The 13682-nt window shown below is 41.8% G+C and overlaps 1 protein-coding gene across 2 annotated transcripts in view; it reads right to left on the bottom strand.

The window, feature by feature from the left end:
* Positions 1-13682, bottom strand: part of LOC124794660 (CDAN1-interacting nuclease 1) — a 125282-nt gene that overhangs the window by 110938 nt on the left and 662 nt on the right. The window lies entirely within an intron of this gene.

Raw genomic sequence — 13682 nt, forward strand, 5'->3', positions numbered from 1 at the left:
GAGGGGAACGATTTAGGGTCATACTTCTGTGCGTTGAATTGAGCTCGTGATCGCTTAGAGACTGCTGGTGTTTCACCACCAGCAAGAGATGATGGACTACACTTCATCGCATGTCATCTGCCCTGATGCCACCCACTCCGACCAGGGGTCCTCCCCACAGGTGCCACCCAGCTGCAGCAAAGGCCACCTGGCAGGATGGCCATTGCCAGGAGTCCAAAAATGCCCCAGGGGGATGAGCGTCTACCCATTGGCATACATGGGGAGTTAACGGCGCAGGCATCAGCAGAGCGATCCCTGTGTGGTCAGGGGGCTACAAACAACAGGGTACATGGCGGCCCCACCACAACGGACTGGCTATGGTGTTGGATATCAGGTGCAAAGAAGTCCATGGTCACCATGGTCATCGTGAACGCAGAAATTGACAATGTGTAGTGCATGGTGGAAAACGCACCCAGGAAGGTGTCCTCGCCCAAGAGACGGAGAATGGGCAGGACTGCAATGCGACGATGAGAAAGCGGACTGAAGATCTCAATGCACGATGCACACGAGGCTCCTTGTAAGGCAGCCTTCCTTAATTGGCTCGCTCTTCGGGAAAATTTGAAGAATGGAGGTCAAACCCTAGAGGGGACTATCACATAAAGACCGAAATATGTGAAACTCATTTTAGTCGCCTTGTACGACAGGCAGGAATACCTTGGGCCTATTCTGACCCCTGGACCCGCAGGGGAAATAACTCTAGTAATATAATGCAACCTCTTTTGTTTCGCTCACACAATGATCATGAGGAGAAGATTAGATTAATTACAACACATACAGGAGCATCTGAACAATCATTCTTCCTGCACTCCATACATGAATGGACTGAGTAGAAACCCAAATCCTGGTATATTGGGTTGCACCCTCTGCCACGCACTTCACAGTGGTTTGCAGAATTTATATGAAGATAGGTATTAAAATGTGTAAGACATCTATACAACACAAACTGCTGTTTCCTCTCAATAGAGAAGTTCCACATGTTGTGTAGAGCAGTAGTTTATGTGAAAGCATAAGAACACTACAGTCAGGTTGTTGACTTATCAACAGCAGATTGATGTATTTCAACATAATGCATCCTTCCTATCAGTGACACATGATCCTGTGCCTCAACAGTGAAGTGATGCCATATACAGGAATGTCACATTGTGCCACAGTTTTTCTTGTGAAGGTGTCAGTAGCTGCTTCATTTGGACCTCTATTTCCATAATTCCTATATGAAATAGTACCTACAAAAATAATACCTCCCTTCCACCCCTAGGTGAAGAAGGATGTCCTGAATGATCTGAGCCTATGGACATTTTGGGAACATGCTCTGGACAGCTTGAAGGTTGTCCAAGCAGTCAGTGCATATAAAGAACTAAATGGCACAGCAGCATCTGACTTGACCCAGTGATGTGAACTTCTCCTACTGTTCTCGACTGGATATTGTGAATTCATTAGGTAAACAAATATTGAAGGTCGGTTAAGAGAATAGCACAGAGTAGTCAAGTTACCCCTGATTAGACCCAAATTACATTGAACCATTACAAAATACAGTGTTAAAAATATAGGCTGGGATGCAGTTCGTTTTGTACAGTTACAATTTCAAGATAATTCTGGGCCTCTTTTATCAAATGGTGACAGCAACTCCAATCTGAGTTGAGAACAGCAATATGCTCTGCACCTAATGCTAACATAAGGAAAGCTGTACGAGGCCACAAATGAAATTATTAAAACCCTAGTGATCAACTACTGAAGCATTTGCAATAAAGTCTCAAAGTTTGAAGTAGTCCTGAAAACAGCACAGCTCATACCAGATATAGAGAGTTGCAAAAATTAACAGCAGTGCATTTTTTGAGTAAATGTAAGTTACTTATGGATCCAAAGGAAAGGCTAATATGGAATGGAGGTGGTGTATTCATCACAGCAAACAAGAAACTCAGCTCTAACAAGACAGAAACTGAAGCTGCATCTGAGGTTGTCTGGGCAAGACTCATTATCAATGGTAGCCAAAAACTTGTAATTGGGTCTTTTTGTACAGAAGAAGAAGGGATGTGATCAGGACAGGCATGGTGTGGGGCCTCTTTAGGGGCAATTGAACTATAAAGTCTCATAAGTAACAAAGGGAGTTTACTCCTTGTTCAGAACAAAAATGTTTTTATCAGGTTGGTTTGGGAAGTTGTAACCAGTCATGGAGATCATACAAAGACACTCAGTGTCAGAACAAAGTACAAGAAGAAAGGAGCAGGAAAGGCAACAAATATTTGCTGGCTGAAAGACGGAGCCAGAGCATCAGATGGTGGCCAGCAGTTAATATGCAATTTCCCTCCCACACTCTCTACATCTACATCCATACTCCGCAAGCTACCTGATGGTGTGTGGCGGAGGGTACCCTGAGTACCTCTATCGGTTCTCCCTTCTATTCCAGTCTCGTATTGTCCATGGAAAGAAAGGTTGTCGGTATGGCTCTGTGTGGGCTCTAATCTATCTGATTTTATCCTCATGGTCTCTTCGCAAGATATACGTAGGAGGGAGCAATATACTGATTGACTCCTCGGTGAAAGTATGTTCTTGAAACTTCAACAAAAGTCCGTACCGAGCTACTGAGCATCTCTCTTGCAGAGTCTTCCACTGGAGTCTATCTATCACCTCCGTAACGCTTTCGCGATTACTAAATGATCCTCTAACGATCCTCTCTATTCCAACAAAGGGTTTGTAGTGTGCATGTTGGCAGCAAATCATGCTCTGGAGGAACAAAAAACTTTTGCTGTACTGACAATCCTAATTAGCTTCTACGCTACAATGACCTCTATTTGAACATTACAGGAGGGTATTACAATCAAAAATGAAACATTTAAAAAAAAAAAAAATACATCAGACTAGCTGCGTGATGTGCAAACTTCTATCAACATCAGACTCACCTAAGGACAGAACTGATAATTTTGGAGAAATCGTCAACTTATAGTAGATGTTTCCCAAACATACTGTCATCAGTGGGGAAAACAGTAATCCAACAACTGAATGGGATAATATGGTTTTGAAAGTGGTCTCATGTGACATAACTGCATGCTCTAAAAACTACGAAGAACTGATGATTCAGGTAACAGGCCCTGAGCTACACTATGGATCAGTGTATCACCACAGATAAGATTGTTTTTTATATTTCTTGGCTTCACTCACTCACAGCCAAATTTTCATCTTTCTGCCTATCCTATACTTCAGGCTGCACTACAAATCACTTGGTCATTACAACCTCCATTCCAAAAAATAAAATATACCCAAGGAAAGACTGTCAGTATTCTGTTCTCTTCATGTTTGCATATGCATGTCACATGCCACAACATTATTACGTCCTGGGACACGACCAACATCTGGTACGGTATATTCAGTTGGAAAAAAATAAAATAAAAACAGCTATGCCCAGTGATTGGATCACTTTTGCTACTAAGATGGATATCACAAGAGATCCACGAAACTACAGTCCAATCCCATGGATGTTAGTATATTGTAGAATCCTAGAACACATTCTGAGCTCAAACATAATAAGGTATCTTGAACAGAATGACCAATGAGGTATCTTGAACAGAATGACCACCTTCATGCAATCCAGCATGAAGTCCAAATACACTGATTATGCAAAACAGAATAAATGCCTATGATTTTCTTACATGACATACTGAAAGCCACAAATCAAAGCAATCGAGTGGATGCTGTATTTCTTTAATTTCAAAAAGCATTTGGCTTTGTGCAATACCAATAATTATAACAAAAGTATGAGTATAATGGGTATCAAATAAATTCTGTGACTAGACAGAGAATTTTTTGGAGGGAGAACATTTGTTATCTTGGATGGACAGTCATCTACAGAAGTAAAAGTAACTTGAGGTGTGCCCCAGGCAAGTGTGTTGGGACTGCTTTTGTTCATTTCTGTATATTAATGACTTCACTTACAAGACTATAGTAAGTTTGGACTTTTTGCAAAATATGCATTTATCTATATTAAAAAGTGCTATCTGAAAAAAATGTACAAACATCCAGCCCAATTCTGACAAGTGATGTAAAGACTGGCAACTTCTTTCACGTGTCCAGGAATGCATTTTACAAAATGTAGATAAATAGTATCCTATGAACATAACATCAATGAGTCACAATTGGAATCAGTCAGCTCATACAAGTAAATTTACCTGGGTGTAACAATTTATAGGGATATATCATTCTATTTCAATGACCCCACAAGTTTACCTGAAGGAAAGATGTGTAGCAAATTTCATTTCATTGGCAGAATAATGGAAAAAGCAGTCCACAAAAGAAATAGCTTACAGATCACTTGTTCATCCCATCTTGAGTCCCACCTCATAATATTGTGCAAGTGTGTTGGACCCATATCAGATAGGACTAACTGGGGTGCAACGAATGTATACAAGCAAGGGTGGCACAAATGATCCCAGATTTGTCTGACGTGAGGAAGAGTATCATGGAAATGTTAGAAACGCATGACTTGGCAAGACTCTTGAAGACAGGTGCCAATAATTCCACGAAAGCATTGATGAAGCCAAAGATAATGTTCAGTCTCTATATATCATTGTCACAGGGATAGTGGAGATAAGATTACATTAATTACAGCACACACACACAGGCATTTAAGCAGTCATTCTTATCATGCTCCATACGCAACTGGAATGGGAAGAAATTCTAACATGCAATGCAATGCTAAGAGCCCTCTGCTGTGCACTTCACAGAGGTTTGAAATATATGTATGTAGATGGAGTCCAACTTTGGGCAATTCCCAAATGCCATTGTCACTCACAGTTGTTTCAAGTAATTTTACTTCAATGGGAAATAAACAAATGTCCAGAATGTCTTGTACTTGTGGCTTCACTAAAGGATATAGGGCCTATAAATTACACACCACGAGTTACTAACTGATAACAAGTGGAGCCCTCACCAGCTTCAACATTTTTGCTAGTCTTTCTTTCTTTTTTCTGATTATGAGTAACACATATGGTTTTCAACTACATCAGCCTAGATGAGATACAAATATGCATAAACAACCAAGCTGGGACTGAATCTGTATTTCAAGTTGTTCAGTACTTTCAAGCTCCTTGGGTTATAAATCTTTCAAATGTGGCAAACTACCAAATGAAAATTATCAGACAGTAAAAAAACATAATGTTACGCATTTACACTCAGTATATACAATTCTCGATGTCAAATGAAACATGTTATTGAATGTAACACTATTTTTTTAGGGACTCAATTACCCATTAACAGTCGCTTCACCATAAAAGATGCAATTTTTTGTTTATGGGAAAGGGGGTATGTCGAATCAGTCACAACCTTGCTCCAATAGTCATCTTGTCTATGGCTTGGAGTAATTTAGATCCACGGAAATATAAGCCTCGATAAAAAAAAAAAGGTATATTGCTAGGAATAAATAATTTAAATGTTTGATATTATGAAAAGTTGCTACTCATGCTATAGCGGAGATGCTGAGTTGCAGATAGGCACAACAAAAAGACTGTCACAAATAAGCTTTCGGCCTTTGCCAAAAATAGACAACACACACTTTCACGTAAATGCAACTCACACACAAGACTGCAGTCTCTGGCAGCTGAAGCCACACATCCATCCTGAATTTTCCATTATTTGACAAACGTTTGATATTTACTTATAAGCCTTCCCATGTTTACCATGCAACTGGCTTTGTCACTTAAAATTGTCGTGGCATAATGACAAGCACCGACATGATGACAAAGAATGCAAGAGCAGAGAAGCCTGTGAGACAATGTCAGCCAATAGTACACTTACTATGACCGCACCATGACAGGAATGGCCTCTATCTGAAGAGAATACAAGCATCGCTCCTGCCAGCCTCGGCAAGACAGTTGACGATGCACACTAGCAGACCAGCACAAACAGACCCACCCAAACTAGAAGAGCCATTACTTATGATCCATATGAACTCGTGTGACTTATTCGCATGGACATTGTATATAGTGAAGGACATTGATAGTTTGCATGTTGTCAATTGCTTGCGACCCAAAGCTAATTATTGTCAATCTACTTTATTGTAATAAAAACCATTAATGTGATTTGCTTGGATTGTTGTTTAACTACCCGAGAAATCAGCATCTTTTAGGCACAATATAAGAAATAAGTGGGCAGGACGCCACATTGGTGACAAGTTACATGACAAACTCAGTGCCTCGCTGCCACGGAATTTTGTTTTGTGTTTGGTGGAGCCTTAATTCTCTCTGGTCTTTACTTTGCAGCAGCATTTCCTTTCATTATCAGTTTCTTGTCGTTTTTGCTAATCAGAGGTTTCAGGTGGGCATTGCAGAAATTTTCTTTACTTTTGTCTTTTTTTTTTTTTTTGGCTTGCTTGCTTTGTCTGTTTGTTGCATCTGTCTTCCAAAATACTCCCCCCCCCCCCCTCCATCCTGCCCCCTCCTCAGGTGCCAAAGCCGCAAATGTTAGATGCCACACAGCTAACGCAGGTGTTTCAGTTCCAGACACAGCAGATATCTACACTACTGAAGATAGTGCAGCAGCTACTTGCCAACACTGCGCGTCCATCGAAACAAGCACCAGCTACAGCAACACCTACTGCTACACTGCCTTTTCACCAGTTTCGTGAAGAAGACAAGGAATGGCTCGAGTGGTTCCAACAGCTCAAAGCACACATACTTGCCCACAATGTACCAGGTACTGTGAAAACCTATCTATTATCCACGGTAGAAAGTGCAGTGTTCCGATTAACTCAGAAGTTATTTCTTAATGCCACTCCAAATGAACTTACTTATGAATAAGTGGTACAGTCACTAACTACTATTATGAACAACAAGTGAATGTGGTAGCTGCTAGGTATTAATTCTTTACTTGTAAAAAATGGTCAGAACAAACTTATCACAAGTGGGTAACATTTTTGCAGGGTATGACAAGGAAATGCAAAATCAAATGTGCCTGCGGCACTTTATATTCAGATGTCATGTTGCATGATGCGATCACATTCAATGTAACTGATGTCACACTTAGAAAACAGATTTTGAAACACTCCAATCCATCATTTCAGCAGGTACTGCAAATACTAGATCAGTACGATTCTGCCCTGTTGGCTGATAAATTTCAGCAACCAGCTATTTGCCAGGCTGAGTCCCTTGCTTGCAGTCAGCCCATTCAGTGGCAGCATGCACTAGCCACGATGAGTGAACAACACTTCACACTGTTACACAGACGAACAGAATTAAGTCTTGCCTTCGGTGTTATTCATGTCACAAACGCCAAGACTTCCCCTCCCGACAAGTTCTGTGTTACGCTTGTTGTGGGAAAGGACGTGTACAATCGGTATGTTTGCAACGGAACCAACATGAGGATTCGGTCCACTCACAAAAATCTAGTCACAAGGTCCATGTCATTAATTCCATATATTAAAAGTCTGCAACAGGCAGTAGCAAAACTGGCACATGAGCAGTTTCTTCAGTGTTACGCCAGTCAAACAAACTATTTGTTCATTTACTTCTTTGTAGGAAATTGAATTGGACATGGATGCCTCCGTCACATTACTAAATTGTCACACACGTGAACTGTTACGCTCCCCACCCTGTCTAAAACTAGCATGCAACTGAAGGTTTACAATGGACAAGACATTCCCATTCTCATTCTCAGAAAATGTACACTGCCTGCCATGTATCACTCACATAGGTGAACAGTGACTTTTACGGTGCTCAAATCACGCGAGTGTGAGAACATATTTGGTCTTGATGCATTTGATCTGTTTGGCTTTAACATTCAGGATAGTGTGTTGTCAGTGTCTGCATTCCATGCAAAATGGCAGTGAAGCTAGTTTGCTAAAAGAATTCCCAGAACTTTTTTCTGAAGGTTTAGGCTAGACTAACAATTTTGTTGCACATATCAAGACAATGCTTAGCCAAAATTTTGCTGTTCCCATTGCATTATGGGGTAAAGTTGCAGATGAACTTAAAGAATTGCAAGACAGCGGAGCTATTGCACCCACATAAGCTAGCCAATGGCCAAGTCCACTGGTTTTGCTCCCCAAAGCTTCAGGTCACATTCGCCTCTGTGTTGACTTTAAGTCTACAGCCACCCCACAAACTGTAATTGATACTAATCCATTGCCACGACCAGAGGATCTCATGGGCACATTAGGCACTGGACGCTACTTTTCAAAAATTGATTTGCGCGATGCGTCTCTTCAAATACCGCTCGATGAAGAATCTCAAAAAATGTGTGTAGTGAATACTCATTTGGACTTGTTTAAGTTTTGAATTTGCCTTTTGGCAGTGCTTTCACACCTGCCATTTTCCAATGCTATTTGGAACAGCTAACTGCACAAATACAAAACTGTTCAAACTATTTGGATGATACTGCTGTAGCATCTCATACACCTGAAGAACATAGTGTAAATTTATGTGCTTTTTTTGTGTGTTGTCCGATTCAGCACTAAAGTGTAGACTGGACAAGTGTGATTTTTTTAAAACCTGAATTGCAGTATCTTGGTCACGTCATAAAAAGTCAAGGTGTACATCCTCTTCAGTCGCATTTGTTAGCCATATGAGATTTGCCAGTTCCTTGCAAATTCACAGAATTGCAGTCAGTCTAAGGGAAAATGAACTATTATATTCAGTTCATACCGAATGCTGCACAAATCGTGGTTCCATTGCATCGCTTGCGTCAAAAGAATGTCTGCTTTGTTTGGACAGATGAGTGTCAAGTAGCTTTTCCAAATTAAAGATGCATTGCTCAGTGATCGATGCTTAGTTTACTTTGATCCTGACAAACCAGCTGTATTGCAAGTTGACGCTTCCTCTTACGGAATCAGTGCAGTGCTTTCGCACAGAACTGATGATGAAGACAGGCCTATTGCTTTGAATCAAAAGTATTGTCCAGAGCTCAGGTTAACTATTCCCTAACTGTGAAAGAGGCTTTGGTTATTGTCTATGGTGTCATCAGATTCCACCACAGAAATACAGAAGCGTCCGATTCCACCTATCTGCTTTGACCCATGACGTCACAAATATGGTGGCAACGACCATACACTATGACTCCCATATGGCGCCTATGATGTAATAACGTAAAATGACCACAAACACGAAAATATATTGAAAAACCAACACACACACGTTCCACAAAAAACCTAATGACGCTAACGGGTCAAGTGTGGGAAATTGGGGTTTTTTGGGTGGGGACAAAATAAATATAAACAAATTTAGACACACACCCCCATACCAAACCACACAAAACGACAAAAAAAACGACAACACAAAACTCCCCAAATTCCACTAAACACAATTTCCTCTGGAATCGGACTCTTCCCTTGACCTATATAGCTCAACAACAGCTCCCCATCCCACAAATTGGAATCAAACACTTCCCTTGACCTAAATAACTCAACAGCAAGTCTCGATACCGGAACACATACAGTAACCACAAATTGGAATCAAACACTTCCCTTGACCTATATTGCTCAACAGGAACTCCCACTACTGGAACACCGACAGCCACAACCACACATTGTGATGGAACACTTCCTCGACCCCAACACACAACAAATACACTAAGAACAAAAATAAAAACTTACCACAACAAAGTTCTGGTGATGCAACATAGGTCGGCCACCACAATCACACACAGGCACACACACACACACACACACACACACACACACACACACACACACACAAAAAAAACCACAAACCAACGAAAAAATACACAACCAAAAGAAAGACCCAACCCACCCACCCACACCCCACCCCCCCAATCCAACCTCCCCCCTCACCCCAGAATAAAATACCCATAAACAATAACCAAACACAAAATTTAAAAAAAATCTCAATCACACACTACAACTCAACAAAAACTGCAGATCCTCCACAACTAAATAACAAACCAACCCCCCCCCCCGTCAAACAGTATCAGCAACTAAACCACCCCCCCCTCCCACAGCCACCCACCCAAATCACCCTAACCACCTTCGACCTGTACATCTTATTAATAGCCCTTAAAAAAAAAACGAAAAAAACAATAGCCCTCAGGGACACTCTTCCACCGACAGTACTCATCTAAATGAGACTGATGGTTGGAAGAACGCCTCTTCCCCTTCCCAAGAACTGACTTAACGGCCTCCCACATCCCCTCTATAGTATTCATACAAGTCCCCCATAATTTTTAAACTCTAAACTGTGGTTAACAACTAAATGATTGTACCCCCTCTCACCCAACCCCCCTGTAAGAAGAAAAAGCGTCCCTGGTCCGAGATGCCAGAACTTTTGCCATTGTCATTTCATTCCGACAGACAGTGGACTTAACCACCTCCGCAATCAACCCAAAAAGCTGTAGAAATTTGATCAGCTCCAGCTGAGTCGCACCCATAATAGCGTGGAGTTGTATACTATTTATTTTACCGGTCATATCCATACCTAACAAGAGCAACAACAAATTAATTTATTCACATTAACACACGACCTACAGCGAACAGCGCTGCAATAACTTTCACACAAAACCACTAAATCGTTAACTCACTGAAACCAGTTCCACTCAAAACATAGCCAAAACGCCAACCAGACACTATAATCAGTAAGACCAAACGGAACCCATTACACCACACAACAGGAAACCCCTAACACACCACCAGAGGGCACCACGAACCGCAACATAATGACACCTACAAACATGCCACACTCACAAACCAAACTCTGCACCACTATGATGTCACACACCACAATAGCCTTACGTCGCTGGTCAAATCCGACGGATGGGATTGGACCCTTTGGTCAACCCTCCACCACTATTTGCATGGTAGAAAATTCTACTTAGTAATAGATCACAAGCCTTTTCAGTCCTTGTTTAATCCAACGAAACTGGTTCCTGTACAAACTGCCAACAAATTGCAAAGATGGGCTTTGCTGTTGTCTCAATACCAGTACGAGATTGTGTATCGTCTGACAGCTGAACATGGTAATGCGGACGCACTTCCACATCTTCCGATTGGCCCGACACACACATTGACGCTTTTGCTGCATCTTCTTGTTACATTGATGCTCATGATTCTGTATTGCTTCAATCTTTTCCGCTGAACTACAGGAAAATTGCACAGGTCACAGAAGCTGATCCAGATTTGAACATTTTCTAAAATACATCCTGGCCTCATTCCTTGCACAGCATAAAGAACTCTGTAGTGCGCTGATACTTTGCCCATCGGCATAGCCTCGATGTGGTTTTTGTAGAAAATGACAGTGGACTGTCACGTGTGTTGATCCCTACAGCTTTGCAAAATGAAGTGTTGCAGTTACTTCACCAAGGATATTGGGGGGATTGTTCGTACGAAACAGTTACCATGTCGACACTGTACTTGGCAGGGTATGGACACCCAAATAGAAGAGATGACATCACAGTGTCACGCATGTGTGGAAAATCAGTCTGTGTCAGCACAAAAATTATCTCCTTGGCCTAAGTCACAATTACCATGGCAATATATCTAAAAACACAGATGATGTGACTTACCGAACGAAAGTGCTGGCAGGTCGATAGACACACAAACAAACACAAACATATACATGAAATTCAAGCTTTCGCAACAAACTGTTGCCTCATCAGGAAAGAGGGAAGGAGAGGGAAAGACGAAAGGATGTGGGTTTTAAGGGAGAGGGTAAGGAGTCATGGCAATATGTGCACATAGACTTTGCAGGACTTTTTTGGAACACTAGTTGGTTGATTGGGGTTGACTTGTACAGCAAGTTTCTTTTTGCTGTGCCAACGAAATCGATGACATCACGTAGCACAATTCAGGTGTTGTCCTCTATTTTTTGCCTTGAAGGGTTACCTGACGTTATAGTGGCAGTCAACGGCCTCAGTTCACATCAAATGAATTTGAAACTTTCTGTGAACGCAGTGCCATACAGCTTCGAAGCAGTGCACTATTCCATCCGCAGCCAAATAGTGAAGCGGAACATTTTGTCAGAATCTTCAAGCAGCAGATGGCAAAACTTCGCTCCGCACACACTATGGATCAAGCTTTGCAACTGTTTCTCACCTCCTATCGTTTGCACCCATGAGATGGACCATCACCAGCGGAATTGCTTCACAGCCACCGCCATCGGACACAGGTCTAACAGCTCCACCCTCCTCAGCATCCAGTGCCAAAGAAATGCCGCAAGTAGCACTTCGCACTGCATTATATTGTCTATTATGGGTTTTTAGCGGCAGTAGATGATGAACATGAGGCGAGATTGTCTGTCGACTTGGCACTTGAATGTTTCTTATTTCAGGTCCAGATGGCTTGCTGACATCAAAATCAACTTCGCCTCCATCATGTGCAAGATGATCTTTCGGTGGCTCTTCCCCCAGATTCACGGATCCAGAGGACAGTGTAGCCACAGCAACCACCAGAGGGTGTCATCATGACACTGCAGGATGACCCCATGGAAATGGAGCTTTCGCCTCCTCTCATCCTACCGATGGAGCTGGACCCACCCACACTGCTGCAGTCACCGCCTTCTTCATCTGGTTTATGGTGTCAGGAGGTGGACGTGTCCCGTTATGGTTGTTTCCAAGGGGACATTTCTGCCAGAGCGAAGGCCGGATGGCAGGGTACGACCAGAAACTTGACGTCCCCTGCAGCCACACCTTTCAGTCCTGCGATGCACTCACACTCCTGCCTCCCCCGCTGTGGTCGCACTCGCTACGTGACGACATTCTGTCACTTTCATGGGCGGAGTGTTCCGGCGTAATGACAAGCGCTGGCACGAAGATGAAGAACCCAAGAGCAGAGAAGACTGTGAGACGACGTCAGCCAATAGTACACTGACTAGGACTGCACCACAACAGGAGTGGACTCTATCCGAAGAGACTATAAGCACCACTCCTGCCAGCCTCGGCCAGACAGTAGAAGATGCGCACTAGCAGACCGGCACTAACAGATGCAGACTAGAAACCACCCACTAGAGGAGAGGCACTAGAAGAGCCATTACTTGTAAGCCACATGAACTTGTGTGAATTATTTGGACAGACATTGTATACCTTGAAGGACATTGACTATTTTCATGTTGTCAATTGCTTGAGACCCAAAGCTACTTATTGTCAATCTACTTCATTGTAATAAAAACCATTAATGTGAGTTGCTTGAATTGCTGTTTAGCTACCTGAGAAAGCAGCATCCTTTAAGCACCATATAAGAGACGAGTGGGCACGACAACCCAAAAATTATACATGTGCCTGTACTTTTTAGTTAAATACATAATTTTAAGGCACTTATGAAATAATGATAATTTACATTTTAGTAATATATCTTACTACATACCTGCATTTTGATTACAGAAGTAGCCTACACACACTTTCTTCCAGTTTCACATTAGCTATATGTGGAATAGCTACATTTTATATGTAATATAAATAAGTGAATTATTATTACATATATGACTTGAGTAACTATACAGCTATGATACTCTTCACTTTGTAGTAATTAGGGTTTCGTCCCTCAAGTTGGTACCAAGGTATTCCTCCACTGAATAGTATACCCTATTTTTAAACCAAAACTCTAATACTATCCTAATTTACTTAAAGAGAGTATTTTTGCTGATTGTGGCAGTTTATCATATATCTTAAGACTAAGGTGTTTGGAATTACTAGGGGTCAGTGACGATATTCAAAAT

The sequence above is a fragment of the Schistocerca piceifrons genome, chromosome 4, assembly GCF_021461385.2.
Source record: "Schistocerca piceifrons isolate TAMUIC-IGC-003096 chromosome 4, iqSchPice1.1, whole genome shotgun sequence".
NCBI lineage: Eukaryota > Metazoa > Arthropoda > Insecta > Orthoptera > Acrididae > Schistocerca > Schistocerca piceifrons.